Genomic DNA, 16,136 nt, shown 5'->3' on the forward strand with positions numbered 1-16,136 from the left:
CTGATTAAGAAAAATACTGATATCATTAAAATTTATGCTAAAATCAATTATCTTTGATTAATTTTCATGTGCTAATTTAATTCAAAAGTGCTACTTTTATGTATGTATTGTTATGTACTAATTTAACTTTTTTATGTGCTAGGATCTGTTATTACAGTTTGTAGGATAAATATGGTTTGTACCAAAACCATACATTATAATGATCAACTAGCAAACTTGAAAACATTTTTTTTGTTGTTTGTTTAATATTTCGAACTTCAAATTAATATTTCAAGTTTATAAAAAGCTAATAATCAAATAGTTAGTACTTTGTAGAATTTTAAATGTGGGTATAACTTTAGAGAAAGTTTATATAAATTTGCTTAAGTTATGAATTCTTAAGCAAAGTACTTGCATACAATTGATCAATAAAAATGAATATAAAAAGAACTAGTTAGACCTTTTGTTACAGTAAAGCCACTTAAAAGATACGAAATTTGTATATCTTGACAATCATGGTTGTTAAATACTAACAAATAAAATACCGCTTGAAATACAGAAATTCATACATTAAAGAAACCACCAAAAGTTATGTTATGAGTCATCTACATATATGTCGTGATAAATAACAAGATCATTTAAAACCTTTGCTTTTTAATGCCCGTGAAACATAAATCTATATTTAATTTGGCCAACAAAACCAAAACTATCATTCCGGAAAAAAAAAACGCCAACTAGCAAGAAACTAGCACATACATCTGAAAACGACCGAAAAAAACAAACAAGGAAACATTAACCCATACTATTTATATTGAATCGTTTCCATTTCTCCCAAGACATGCTTGTGCTTCTCGATCTACCTTTATCCAAAGATAAGAGAGCGTTTTGGACTCTTCGACAATGATTGACGCAGATTTAGCATTGAAAAAGGCATTATTCCTAGCTCTTCAAATGCTCCACAGAACCGTATAAACAATGGCTTGAATCACTCTTTTCCTAGTTTTCGAGCCACCCAAGATTTCGGGAACATCTAAAAGATCCGAAACATGGAAAGCAAAATACTCCTCCGACTTCCACCATTAATTAATCACTCTCCAAATTTGGAGTATAACAATTATATGTAAATCCATGGAAGTTTGTAAAGTTTAAGATCGTTTAGAGATAGGATCTTAAGGTACGAATATTATCTCTATCTACCTTTTTATGTTAAGTATATCTATATTTAAGAAAGATTAATATATAGTTCAATAATTTTTTTTTTTTTTATCAGAAAGAACTCATTAGAAGGTTAGAGCAAATTACAAATCATGGGTTGGTAGACGGGCAACAAGCTGCGCCGCCACCCCCTTTTGAATTGCAAATCCTACTCGGCTAAACACATAACTATGGCCTACAGACACATATCTATATTGTTTCGTACTTTCGTTATATTACCATACCTGAAAACTCTGATTTTGGATTTTAATTCTGTTATGCTTGCCTTTAGGAAATGATCATCTTGTACTTATTACAACATGCTTGTTATTATATTATATGCATGGTGATTTATATGTTTAAACCCTAGCTGAGGACGTTGTATCAGTGCCGGCTAAAAGGTGGTGTAGGGTGGGCCTGTGATCAGGGCTCAAATGTGTATTGGGCCCGAATTTTTTTTAATTTTTTTAAAATATATATTTAAAAAAATATGGATGTTTTTTATAAATAAGAGCCTTTGTATAACAAGTTTAAAACCCAATTTAAAGTTTTATAAATAAGGCCCAAAGTTTTATAAACCTAATTAACAAGTCCATCCCCAAGACACAAGTGGCTAATAAACAAAAGTTTTTCAAAATTATAACCCAATTGTCATGTGGGAAAACAGAACGTCGACTTGGGGCCTGGGGGATTCACGTTCAGTCGTTCATCATCATCAGACGACGATTCATCATCATCGCAGCAGAGGAGGATTTATAGGTCGAAATCGAGTGAGAAATCAAGGATTTCATCATCATCATCGACGCAGGAGGTGTTTCAAAGGGTGAATCAAGGGTTTTGTGGGGTGGATAATCTTGAGATTGAGGTATAAAAATCTTATAATTCTTTTTTTTTTTAATTTTAAAATTCGTATAATTTTATTTTTGTTAATTTGTTTTATCAATTTCATAACAATTATTGTTGTATTTATATATTTAATTGATGAGTTTATATTATATGAAGATTTGCGAATAAGGACCAAATTTTTTTATCTCGAACAGGGCCAATTTTTTTTTTTGATTTTCGAAAACGGCCCTGTATTGTATTATGTATTTGTTATAACATTATGTACTCAACCGGGTTGCGGGACGATGACCGAATAATTCTCAAGCAATTAAAAAAAGACTACTATAATTTTGTTATGGAAAAAAAAAACAATGATAAGACCGTAATTTTGGGCTTCTCTCTCATATGTATGTCTGTACAGAGGGCAAAATCGTAATTATATTTTTAACCGAAGGCGAAATCATAATTTTAAACTGGGAGCAAAATCATAATTTTGAGCTAGGGGGAAAAACATGTTTCAATTTTGAACGGTGGGCAAAAGCGTAATTTTGAGCTGAGGGCAGAATCGTAATTTTGAGCTAGAGGGAAAAACAACATTTTATTTTTAGTTGGGGGCAAAAACGTAATTTTAAACGGAGGGCGAAACCGTAATTTTAAACTAGGAACAAAATTAAAAGTGAGTTTTTGAATCGAGAGCAAAATCGTAATTTTAAGCTAGCGGCAAAATTATAATTTTATTTTTTGCTGGGGGCAAAAGCGTAATTTTAAACAAAGGACGAAAGCATAATTTTAAACTAAGAATAAAATTAAATTAAAACTGGGCTGGTCCAATAGGGAAGTGCCAGACAAATTTTGAACTGAGGGCAAAACCGTAATTTTAAATGAAGGGCGATACCGTAATTTTAAACCGGGAACAAAATTAAAAGTGAGTTTTTGAACCGAGGGCAAAAGCGTAATTTTAAGCTAGGGGCAAAACTATAATTTTATTTTGAGCTGGGGCAAAATCGTAATTTTAAATGAAGGACGAAAGCGTAATTTTAAACTAAGAATAAAATTAAATTAAAAATAGGCTGGTCCAATAGGGGAGTGCCAGGCACTATTCTCCAAACTTAGCTGCCTGGCACTATTCCCCAAGCTTGTAAATGTATATGTTGGAAATGGAAATGGAAATGGAAACACTTGATCATGAACGTGAATTTGGAGGGCTTCACATACACGTCATTGTGTGAATGTGGTGTGACACTATCTGTGGTGCTATGGTCATTGAATCTATGTGTATATATATGTATGTGTTAATATTGATGAAAAATCATGTGTGGTACATTCGGAACACCTGGTTTACTATATATCTGGTATCATTTTCCTTGTTGCTTGCTTATATTTATATCTCTGAGAACTATCAAAATAACTTAGCCCTTGAGCGAAATAAAAATATAAAATTATGGTCAGAAGAAATGAATTAATAAAAAAGTCTTTAGTGATGGAGTTAAGTCTTGAACTTGAGACGACAACATTATCTTAAGATGGTTTTTTCCACTCCATCACCAACACTTTTATGTATAATAAATGAATGCATATATTAAATATATAATTTACTATATATATAAAAGCTTATAAAAATCTTTCGGGCCCTTTGAAAATTTGGGGCTCGAGCGACGGCACGGGTTGGCCGGCCCAAAAGCCGGCCCTCCTTATCCGGCCCTCCTTATATTTTGTTGCTCGTATAGGATTTTGTATTGTTAGTCTATGCCATGTTCTATGTTTCATTTTATTAGGCTTAATTAATAATTACTTTTTTTTGAACGGTAAATTTGGATCACTAACGAACCACTGGAGTATCATCGTGCCACCAACGGAACCACCCGATCATATCTATATCCACTATACACTAATTCAGGAAGAAACCCAATAAATATAGAAAAAACCCTCTTGTGAGAACCGAACTCAGTACCTATTAGTCAAAAGTCTTATTTCACACCCAAGATACCACTAGACTATAAAGCCATGGGTTTAATTAAAAATTACTTCATTTTCGTTTCAACAAAATTTTAAACCTTTTCATTTCACCTATAATTATCACAACCAATTAAACTAGCTAGCTAGATTTCTTTAATTACGGTATAAATTTAGTTTTTTGAATGGAGGTACTGTTTACATTTTCGTTGATAGAAGATTTTACTACTAGGTTAGGATTATTATTTTTTTTTTCAATTCGTTTTGTAAAACTTAAAAAATATAATCTTTGCAATGTATTTTACCTAATAAAGTACCTTATATATGTTCCGATTAACAGTAAAAAAAATCCTAATTCAATTAACCTTTAAACTAGTTATATAATTCTTATTAACTTTCTTCAATCAAAGCTATATAATTTTGTTTAAAAAATATATAAATAATATAGGTTTTGTGTGTAAGATTTAGTAAAAATGCTTTACTTGCCTTAATTGTTTTACAAATATATAAACAGTATAGATGTGTGTTTTTATTTTCAACACTTGTCTAAACAAGACGTTTTAACTTATTGATATTAGCATAACGTAATCAAATTCTGATTAAAAATAGTAAACATGCAAGTGCTTAGGGTCGTTAGTTTTTTTAATGCAAATTAACAAATGGCAGAACTAAACATTCAAGTTATAATATTTTCAAATAGGTCATCAAGTAAGAAGTTATCAAATCAACCAATCGGCAATATTTTTTTAACCCATTTATTTAGTCTAACTCGTTGTTCACACGCTTGTATTGAACATACTTTTTTTTTGTTGTGCATATAAAATTCGACAAGTCGCTCAACTAATTATCATTGTGCAAATTTATATGTTTTAAAACAACGGGCAAAACTTTTACATTCTAAGTGACGCATCTTCTTAATTACCTTGTCAAATTATTAATATATAAGATTAAAAGAATTCCCTCTGTCGAATGAGTACGATTAGTCATATATGTAAGAGTCATCTTACAATAATCTGAACAATAATTATTTTATTTAAATGTATTACAAAATGGTTCTATATAAAACTCAAAAACTAAAGCAAATTTTACACGTAACAACTATTCTTGCCTTTGTAAATGTTTTGTATATGCAACTTGCAGTTTTCTTAATTTGATTAATATAACGAGCCCACTAGACCAATGAGAGGTATTGTATTCGTAAGTAGGGTTGTTCATGAGCCGAGTCGAGCTGAGTTGAGCTAGGGTAAGCTCGGGCTCGTCTTGATTATAAACCGAGCTGGCTCGGCTCGGATTTGAAACCGAGCTGAAAATCTAAGCTCGGGATCGGCTTGATTTGGCTCGATTTTAAAAATAAAAATTAATACATAGCTCTTAAAATTCAGTATTCTAAAATATTATTCAATACCTCAAAAGAACATTTTCAAAATAAGTTCAGCGTAATACATTATAAGCCAAAATCATGTTCAACAACACAAATAAGTTTTATATTTCAAGTAAATACAATATTTGTTCATTAGCACAAAAATTAACCTTTAAATATGTCATAGAAATCAAACTATAAGCCTAAATACATGTAAATAATAATCACTTTTTTGTAATATATTATATGTATATAAAAATAAAATATATTATAAGTAAATAATTCGAGCTAAGCCGAGCTACCAAGTGAGCCAAACCGAGCCAATTTGGCTCGTCACGAGCCGAGCCGAGCTAGGCTCACTTTCTAACCGAGCCGAGTCGGCTTGGCTCAATTTCAAAACAAGCCATATCAAGCGAGCTTTTTCCAAGCTAAATCCGAGCGAGCTCTGAGCCGCGAGCTTTTAGGACAGCCCTATTCGTAAGGCGTCAGATTTATATATTTTGATAATATCTCGAAAATTCATTCCTTAATTAAAAAAGAAACAAGAACCAGCTTGTGATTATCTATTTTGAAAAACATACCAAAAATAGCACAAAGACTTTATTTTTATAGTTGGTGAGCAATCACAACATTACTATATGTTAAAAAAAAACTGAATGAACAGTAAGAGGCTATTATTGTAATTTCCTTTCCAAATCAGTTTAAAAGGTTAGGCGGACAGAAAACACGGTGGTGAGATTTAGAACCCGGGTAGAGAGAAGAGAGAGATAGCGCTGAGAGACAGATAGAGAGGCCGATTACGATGGTTCCGCCGGTGTTACAACCTTCTCGCCGGCGTCAATAACACTTGACAACGACGTTTTGATCATTGTGGTGGCCGCGAACATGGTTTGTATCGGAGAGCGACGAGGTATGTTCGATCAGATGCTGCCATACCTCTGACAATGACGACGGTCAAGCGGTTAGGGTTTCCATCAACTTCCGGTAAGCCCTTTTCTATTGCATGTTCACTATTTTTTTTAGATCGGTTGTCCCTGAGCCTTAATCCGGTGACTAATGTAGATCTGATGAGTAGGTAACGTCTGGTGAGGTTCCGGTGAACGGCAAGGAGAAGATTTCAGTGAACGGGTAAGCACACAACCCTAATTATGCGTATTGCTTCAGTGTGACGGTGTGGTTGTTAGGGTTTGTTTGCCCTAATAAGTCGTTCTCGAACCCTAGGTGGAGTTAAGAATTGATGGTGGACCAATGAAGATTGATCAGGTAATTTTAACTATTTTTGATTGTTTGAAGATGGCTTAAATATTTGAATTGTGAATTAAGTGTTCGATTTGTTGTTTTTTTGGTAATTGGATTGTACTAATTAGGGTTTGTTTGAATGGTTCAGGTTTAGTTGGTAAGAGTGGGTCGAAATGGAAGTTATGGAGGAGTTCTTCGGTGGAAATCGATTCAGGTTGGAAAGGGTTTAAAGGGAAGTACAGGGGAGTGGGATCAGATGGGTCGCATTCGAGATAATATCCCCTGTGCAGAAAAGGCAACAAGCATCAGGTTTCTAGGTATTTTTTTTACTGAGTTAAGTAATATACAAATGTTCATTAAAGTGACCATGTTTGATACTAAAGTCTTTTGTACTGAAGAGGAAGTTTTCTGACATGTTAGGATCTCCATGGACTGATGATGAAGTTGAGCGCTTCTATAAAGCTTATATGCAGTGTGAAAAAGACTGGAAGAAGGTTTGTGCTTTCTTTGTCCTCTTTTTTTTTGTGGTTAAACTACTCTTTGAGACCCACAATACACTTGCACATTTCAGGCTATGTGCTACATAGCTGCTTTTACAATAAGGAAGTATGAGTCGGTGACATTAATTACAAGTTTCTTAATGTATCTAAGATGGAACTATCGTAGTGTCTCAGTTTGGCTGTTACAGTTGTTCTCCAACAAAACAAGTCTCTTATGTGGTTTGCACAGGTGGTTTGGTTCGGTTTTGAGCCCCAATCGATCCACAACTGACACCGAATCCTTGATGTATTACTTGAACCATGAACTTGGGTACTTCATAAGCTATTTTAGATAGCCGCTAACATACTCATCTTTGCATGATCCAATTATACGTTACACTTTTATACAATATGATTCGACACATAGAGGCTTAGTCTCACCTGTAATTGTTTAGGTTGTTGGACTACCCAGGCCCCTCTACCCGAGCGTACTTATGGGGGTTCCACAAGCACGTCGTTATTTATGGTTGTGTGTTCAAACAACACCATTGCCACATATAGGGGCTGTTTATATTATTATAAAAAAAAAGAATAGAAACTGGAAAAAAAAAATTTACGGGTCAACCCAACCAAACCAAACCTACCCTTTTAACATGTCACCAGGCTCACACGTTTTGCCACCTCTTTTCATTTAAGGGTAGCAGAAAGCCATCCTTTTTGTGCTACTAAATGGATTTTATGTACAACTAATATCTTGGTCATATGTTGTTCAGATGCATAGATCTTCAGACTTCAGAACCTGATTTACTGTAATTTGTGGAATACACTAGAATTAAGGAAATGACAAACTTCAAAGACTGGCATATTTTTTATATTAACTGAACCAATATTTTTTTTGCTCTGGCCGAGTTGCATACATGCAGTAGAAAAAGGTATATGTGCTTGTAAGTTGTATGTTTTCCATTTCTATTTTAACTTTGTAAGTTATAAACTTATGATAAATGATTCTTCACAAATTTCACTTGATGCAATTTATGTTTGTATTCGAACTTTTGGCAGGAGAGTGGGTTAGAGTTTAGAAAAGGTAAAGAGGAAATTTGTTACCAAGAGGAAACACTTTTCCCATATTTTTCTCCTTTCTTCGCTTATTTCGAGTAACAAGGTTAGGTTTATAGGGTTTTATTATTCTCTTAGAAATACACATAAAACTATTTTAATATCTTGAATAAGGGCGTTAGAAATTTTTAAAATTTCCAATTCGACGAACTGGTGGGTCGACAAGAACCCCATGTAATCAGGATACTAATTCTCGCAATGCGCGCCATAAAGAAGTTTTTTGATTTGGGATCCACTATGATTTGAATATACAAATTTCAGCAAATAACCAACTTTTATCTAAAATATTTGTTAGATGTTAGGAGTCGATTATTTGGTGTTAAATTTAGAAGGTTTTGTTAATTTTTGCAGTATTTTGAGCTTTCTTGATTCTCCATTTGAAGAGAGCTAAGGATTTGCACAGTTTGTGAGTTGATTAAATTGAGCAGTGACTAGTGACTGACTGGTATGCTTTTTTTAAACAAATGTTTTTTTAGTTTTATCAATTCCAGTTTTGGGTTTGTTTCATGTGGCCGATTGTTTTAGGGGTTTTTGTTGATTATGATTAGAAGAATTGCCGTATGGAGAGGCGAGATTGAATAGCTGAACTAACATGGCGGAGTAAGAAGATGCCATACAGTTAATGGTGCGCAAATCATAAACAGAATAGGCGCAACAGGTTCTTCATCAGCCCAGCTGCAGCAGGAGAAAACCTTGAGACCGTTTTTTTCGTTTAAATGATAAATTGTATGTGAAAACCAAAATTGGTTAACGTTTGATTATTGTATATTATATAACAGTTATTGAATACTTTGTTGTTTTATATGTGTGGTGCTCCTGAATAACTTTTGTTGGACGCCTGACGATATGTTGGTACCTTTTTGCCATGAAAATAGAAGACTAAAATTTTGGGAGATCAATTGAGTACTTTCTTAGCATTTGATGTGTTTGTTTATGTTCTTCGACTAGCTGTGGCTATGAGATACCGTGGTTGGAGAAGTTCCACTGACAAAGGCCGAAGGGAAACACAACGCTTAAATCGTTAACAAAAACCATGAAGCGCGGCGCAACGCGCGCGGGGAAAACCCCTAGTTTAAGTTGAAACCACAAAACTCTTCATGAAAGAGTATGCTAGTTGTCGATTAAAACTCTTGGTAATCATTTGATTACACCAATGGTTATGTTTGCCTTGCCCATCACAATTACTATTGTTGGTAGTTATTGCTGATTAGTTTGTCATTGACGGACCAAGTTGCTATTAATCCCATTTCCATTGATGATCACTAAAAACATACTACTAATAATAAATTTTTATTGATAATCAGTTTATGCGAATTTTCATCGACCTTGCAAACACAAAGCAATATAATTTTTTCCATGCTAACCCTTGCTAGGGTTCTGCTCCTTGAACCCCATTATGGCGCTGCCCACACTGTTGAACCACCAGATTCGAAGGTGTCAGAAACGAGAGTAGTTTTGTGAACCACCAGACTCGAAGGTTCAGAAATGAGAGTAGGTTTGTACCAGTATGTATTCCACACCCTTTAAATTATGACAAAGGTTATTCACATTTCTATTTAATCTTAAGTAAATCTAGCTAAACTAAAGTTGAATTAATGATACTAAAATCACCAAGATTGCCTCGAATAAACTATATGTAGTCAGTGTTAAATCTGGATGTAGCAAGATTAGGGGATACACGAGGTTAACTAAGAAAAAAGGGAAGGAAGGTGGGTCTAAATAACGATCATCACGAATCGTGATGGTTTTCCCAAAAAAATATATGTATTTATTACTGTCGCTTGTTTAATTTTACTTTTACGTAAATACCTTTTTTATTCAACTTAATATTTAATATCAAATTTTTATAAGTTTTATTTAATTGGCTTTATATTTAATATTACTAATACTTTTTATGCATAAAAATTCTAATTATTATAAATACTGCCTTTGAAAGCTCCCGTAGGAAGCATCGAAAAAGTTGAAAATAGGCACACCTTACAAGGATTTTAAAATTTTGGCTAATCATAAAATTATCATGTCCAACATGTTCTTTATGTAAAACTCATTACTCAATACTCATAAACAAAGGTGATAAAAGAAAACCTCTCATATTGGGAAGGATCAAAGGGGACATATGTAGACTCTCATACACCTACTATGTAACCCATTTCACTATTTCTTGGTCTTAGTCGATGTATCCACGTGGTTGACATACGTAAGGGTTTTTGGCTACTTGTAATGCAGCGTTAATTCGCCCGCATAATATACTCCACTATAACTGGTCTCTATGCAACATCTCAAATTTTAATAGATTATGAAACCCAACACTTATAGAAGACCCATTTTTTCGGGTCCATGTTAAAGAGAGACCTAAGAGCATATTTGTGATTTTGTCACCAACCCTAGAAGGGTAACTGTGGTCCTAGTCCTAGCTGCCACCCCCTCATTTACAAGCATTCCTTTTGAAGGAAACCTAGAGAGAGAGAGAGAGGGAGGAAGGGAGGGGGGGGGGGCTAGTGTGAGAAAGGTGGTTTCGAGGCAAAAATATCGATTTTTTCTCAGTTTGCAAAGAAAACTTGATAAGTGTGGATTGCTACCATTTTTTTTAATTGTTTCAGGCTGAAAAGAGGAACTGGCTAGTGTGAGAAAGGTGATTTCGAGGCAAACATATCGATTTTTTTTTTCTCAGTTTGCAAAGAAAACTTGATAAGTGTGGATTGCTACCAATTTTTTTAATTGTTTCAGGCTGAAAAGAGGAACTTCAAAGCTATTCTGCACAGTTCAAAGATAAGGTTTCAATGGACAATGTTGGATGTCTAGCTACATCTCACTGCCCCCTAAGAAGGTATGACACTCTAGAGCAGTCTACTATTCTTGATAGGTCTAAGTACTCATACTTCACCATTTGGTTATAGTCATGGTTATTTTGTTAATTTTCCTTTCTATAATAGACATCTTGTTGAACATGAGACATGGATTCGTCTGAGTGTTCAACTATTCTCATTAAAAAACAATTCAATTTGATCACGACCATGCATTTATGTCTCTATGTATCCATGAAGGGCTCGATATGTCAAGCTCTCACAAAAGCAAGAGAACACAATTTCATATCGACTACATACATAACTCCTACTGAACTTTAGGGCAATCTCCAATCATTGCCCTTATTGCCCCATGTTAAGGATAAGCGTTAAACGAATGTCAAAAACAACCCACGGTAAACGTGAGTTAAATATGTATCTCAGGTTGAGGGATACAAAGACAACACCATTTCAAGAACTACTTTTGATTATGATCCATGAAGTATTCTTGAATCGGGGGGTCAATCCAATAACTAGTCCCAATGATTATATGTGAATTTGGTCTTCAACACTTTGATCCTTTATTAATGATTACCTCATTCAATGAACTAACCAACACTTCACAATAGTCTCAATTCATATTTAGTCCCATAAATCCGATCGACGACTACGGATGTTTAGAATAATTACTTATTCATGGATTTAAACGTAGTAATCATTAAAACAAAACATTAACCCTTTGGTTTAAGTTGTTTATATGTTTAGCGTACCATTCATAAACACCCAAATACTAGCTAAATCTTGTATACAGTTTGGTTATTCTAAATCATTGCATGTGCTCAAAAGGGACAATGATTTAGCTTATGGGCGAACCAAAATAAGTTTTGATCTGCCTTAATTATTATTAAGTCTTCCAATTTCAAGATTTTTTGTATTCATTGAAACTTTATAGAACCATTAGTTGAGAACATCAAATAATTGTTAAGATGTGATTTGTCTCTCAGATACTCATTCTCTATGATGTCTACACTACTGCCCCTCAATAGAATATGATACCTTTGAATACGTTTCCATACACTTAAAATTAGTCTTGCAAGACTCCATGAGTAATGGTCGTTATATAAGCATTCCATTTAATGAAAAAATTCAATAAAAGTTGTGTTCCATATACAGATCTTCCCTCTCCTTGACATAACAAGAAACCAGATTGTAACAGTCATTACGATGATTCCTAAAATTCAAGAAACTTTCTTGATGGTCAAATTGATGATCATTCGTTATCACACCCATTAGATAATGTATCCTTTCATTTATACTTATCCATGTATTTATGAAACCATGTTTATAATATGATAACTTGCAACGCTTTGTAAATTCTGGTTGCGATCATCTTTCAATGTTCGACTACGTCATCTTAGCGGAAGTAAATGAGAATTCCTTATCATACTTCACCTTTGTCAATCAAATGTTACTTTGATATTTAACACTTCTAGATAACACTGTATCATTCAATTTACCTTAAGCCAAAGCTTCCTGCAATATTGTCATCTTTTTAGATGTTGATATGGGCCTGTTGTCTTTCACTAATCTTTCAAGAATATTCTTTATGATACTTCAGATATGCTGACAGTTTTGTCAGATTAGGAATCTTAATAGATACGTTCATCTTATAAAGATTTGACCAACTCGGTGAATTCAAGTGATATTTATTGCACATGTCTCTTGATTGTATCGTCTGTAGAACTAAGCAATGTGTCACTACATGCTCTTACCGAAGTCCTTTCATATATTCCTATATATCAATTCCAAACACAGTCTAGCTCCCACTAGCCTTCGCATCCTTACATAGTTACTGCCACTACAATTTGCTTTCAACAAATTCAAGACCTTTAAATTCATTTTAAAATCTAATTTGATTTTGACGAATTACATATAACATCCGTCAAAATGGGCTCTCAAAATCCGACCCGTTTTGAAAATTTCAAGTTTTATTTTCTTCTATAATAACCATTGCGGGCGAAGTCATCGTATAATACACTTACATACATGTATATATATGTACAGATATCTAAATATCTAAATAAATATATAAACAAAATTCAATGAAAAAACGCTTATCATATATATATATATATATATATATATATATATATCAAATATGTGTATATATATTCTTTTTTTTCTTATAAAAAGGTTCTTTATAACTAAAAAACATAAGATGAGGATTTGTAATGTAATTTATGAAAGTTAAGATTTGAAGGGTTAAGCTGCCATTTCTAGAAATTTAACTACAAGGACCATTCGTGTAAGAATTGAAAGTAATAATAAAATCTGTAATAAAAAGGAAACCGAGGACCGTGGGACTCGAACCGAGTCCAGCCAGCGTCCATGACTTTACCAGCAAACATCAAACCACTCCACAACCTCAAACACACATTATGGCGAAAAACCCTTTTGAAAATTACCGCCAACTGTTGACAGCGATCACATAGCTATATTTCCATTCTTGATTGACTTCCTGATTTCTTGAATCCGACAAACTTGTCCAATGAATCTAGTCACCATTTCAACCAAAGTCGCATACGAGATCATTCAAATTCTAAGGTTTCCAAAAAAAAAACGAAAGTTTAATAACAAAATATATGTGTTCTTCTGTCAAAGGTAAATCACACGCACCCAACCCACTCTCTCGACCTTGATCACTCGGAAATAAAGGAAAGAATCAAATAAGCACCGCTTGCCTCCTCGCCGGAGATCGGAGGCACTGCCAGCGGAGACGTTCGGAGCACAAGCCGGAAATGCGGATCTTGGTTTCGGTATACTATTTTCTTACCATTTGTTTTCCTCATTTAGTTCTTGGATGAAATCATACTCTTTTCGACTACACACATAGAATACCCACAACAATCAATCTAGACACAATACATCATATCTCTGTACATTAGTAGTATTACTAATCATAACTAATATATGTTGGTATGAGCTATCTAATTCACACACTCACAAACAGCTGAACACTCAATGAAAGCAATGCACGATTTTATTGATTACTGATAATTGAGAGAACATAAAGAAAACAACGTACAAGATGAGAATCTACTACTTCTAATAAAGCAAAACCAACTTATGCCACATGGCATGATCTTAAACATCTTATTGCCACGTGTGATTCTTAGAATCCATATTCTTTTCATTTGAGCGGCAAAATAAGAGAACGCTCATTCTCCTTTCACACTGCGTTATATTGCATCTTTTGTTTCCATAAACATGAATTACTTCCCTTCTAAATCCTATTTCAAATAAAAACCCTAGATCTAAATCTGTATTTCACCTTGCCTATTCATCTCTCAATCAATCCTCTAGGTCGTTTGTTTCATCTATTGCTTCTTCATTGAATCGGACTCTCTTCCACGGAGTGGTCACATTCAGTTTCACCGGCTCAATATCAAGAACGACTGCTCCGATCTGGTAATTCATCGATCTCTGATTCATTATTTTGATTTTCTTGAATTTTTAGGTTCATATGCCTCTAATTTAATTGTATGTTTGTGTGTTAAGAATAATGTTAAGATAGTCGATGATTCATCGATGATATTATTAGGGCTTCTTAGTAGGGTTTTTTAAGAGTTAGATTGAAGCTGCTGTGAAAGAAGAGGAAGAGAATGAGATTGAGAGTGGAAACCCTAATTTACCGGTGTCGATTGAGGCGAAATCGGAAGAAGATGTAGGAGGAACTGCAATAAACGAGCATCGCCGACCTGACCTGAATACAGGTAACCTTTAAAGCGCTAATTTAGTCTGGAAGATGAAGTGATTGATTAGGCGTCATTTAGTTGTTAGTAAGATTTTTCGTTGTTTTTCCCGATAATTGCACTTTCTTAGTGATTATGTCTTCACAAAAAAAAAAAAAAAATACACCTTTAGACTATTTTTAAGCATATGTATTTAAATGCACATGCTTGGTGACAAATACACTCACACACATACTCAGAATCAGTTTGGCTTGATTTTTTTTACAAAATAAGGCCAATCTGTTCAACATATATGCATTGATGATTTTGGTGGTGGATTATTGTTCATATGTGGTGTAATGCAGCATGTCCCTAAGGTAAATGGAGAAATGCCCACTGCTGATGAAGCAACGTCGGATCATTAGAGGCTAATGGATAGGTTTTTTGTATTCTTACTGTATTATTACGATTTTTAGCTATTTATGGACAGGTTTTTAATTTGTGAATTTGTAGGAGATGAAAGGTTTGATGAAGAATTGCCATTTAATGGGAAAGATTTCATCAGTAAAAACGTTCGTTATGAGAATTCGACTCCTGAGGTGTTATTTTCTTTTTTTAGTTACCATAATCTCTGTCATTACTTTTCTGCAGGTATAAACACACATTCATTGCGTATATTTTTCTTAAAAATGTTAAGTAGAACTTTCACGTTTAAATTCATTCATAAACCCTAAAGTTAGATTTGGGGGTTTTTCTAAATCTGTAACCCTAATCTTTTAAAAAACATTTTGTTATATGTCGTTTGTTGAATCGTTCTTTCTATTTCAGATTGTGATTCCGAGATAAATGTTTTTCGCTTGAATTGAATCTTCTAGAATCAATGAAGGAGAAGAAAGCAATGATGTAGAGTCCAATTACGAGGCCTGCGCTTCGAGTTGAAGCGAGATCACACAATGCCGATGGTGCAATGGATACTAGCTTGAAAGTGCAGATCTTCTTAAAATCAGGAAAGATGCTGGAGTGAAGGACCCTATCTGGATTCCACCACCTGGTTGGAAGGCCGGTGATTCTCCGGTCCTGGATCCCATTGTGGCAAAAGAAATCAGAAATCTACAAGAAGTAATTTCAAATATCAAAAGGTGATAAAACTTAACTATATTCAAAAGATTATTATATAATGTTCATTTTCAAAATAGTTTGAAGGTCTAATAGATGGTTTAATTTTTTTTGTCTCTTCACAGGGATTATGAGGAGGAATTAGGAAAACTGAAAAGGTAATTAATTTGTTTATTAATTATACAAATAAAATGATAATGTATTCATTTAGGTAGTTTGGTAATGTGTGTAAACAGGGAGGTCCAGGAGTTGAGTTCAAAGAAAGATGAAAGTCAAGCTATTGTGGTTTCTGAACAAGTTGACCCGGTTCCTAAACAACCAACTGATATCTTTATTTATATGTTTGATTCAAAGTCAGAAA

At 33.8% G+C, this 16,136-nt stretch overlaps 1 long non-coding RNA gene across 11 annotated transcripts; it reads left to right on the forward strand.

The window, feature by feature from the left end:
* Positions 1 to 6,010: 6,010 nt before the first annotated feature.
* Positions 6,011 to 9,044, forward strand: LOC110890777. 11 transcript variants are annotated; one of them, XR_002564760.2, is made up of 6 exons: positions 6,011 to 6,295; positions 6,387 to 6,439; positions 6,533 to 6,574; positions 6,699 to 6,867; positions 6,971 to 8,590; positions 8,671 to 9,044. It is a non-coding gene; the product is annotated as an uncharacterized LOC110890777 (long non-coding RNA). The 11 variants fall into 11 exon arrangements; XR_002564763.2 differs by having other exon boundaries at positions 6,012 to 6,295; positions 6,387 to 6,574; positions 6,971 to 7,961; positions 8,089 to 8,590; XR_002564758.2 differs by having other exon boundaries at positions 6,013 to 6,295; positions 6,387 to 6,574; positions 6,971 to 8,191; positions 8,497 to 8,590.
* The last annotated feature ends 7,092 nt before the right edge of the window (positions 9,045 to 16,136 follow it).

This window comes from Helianthus annuus, chromosome 11 (genome assembly GCF_002127325.2).
Source record: "Helianthus annuus cultivar XRQ/B chromosome 11, HanXRQr2.0-SUNRISE, whole genome shotgun sequence".
Lineage (NCBI taxonomy): Eukaryota > Viridiplantae > Streptophyta > Magnoliopsida > Asterales > Asteraceae > Helianthus > Helianthus annuus.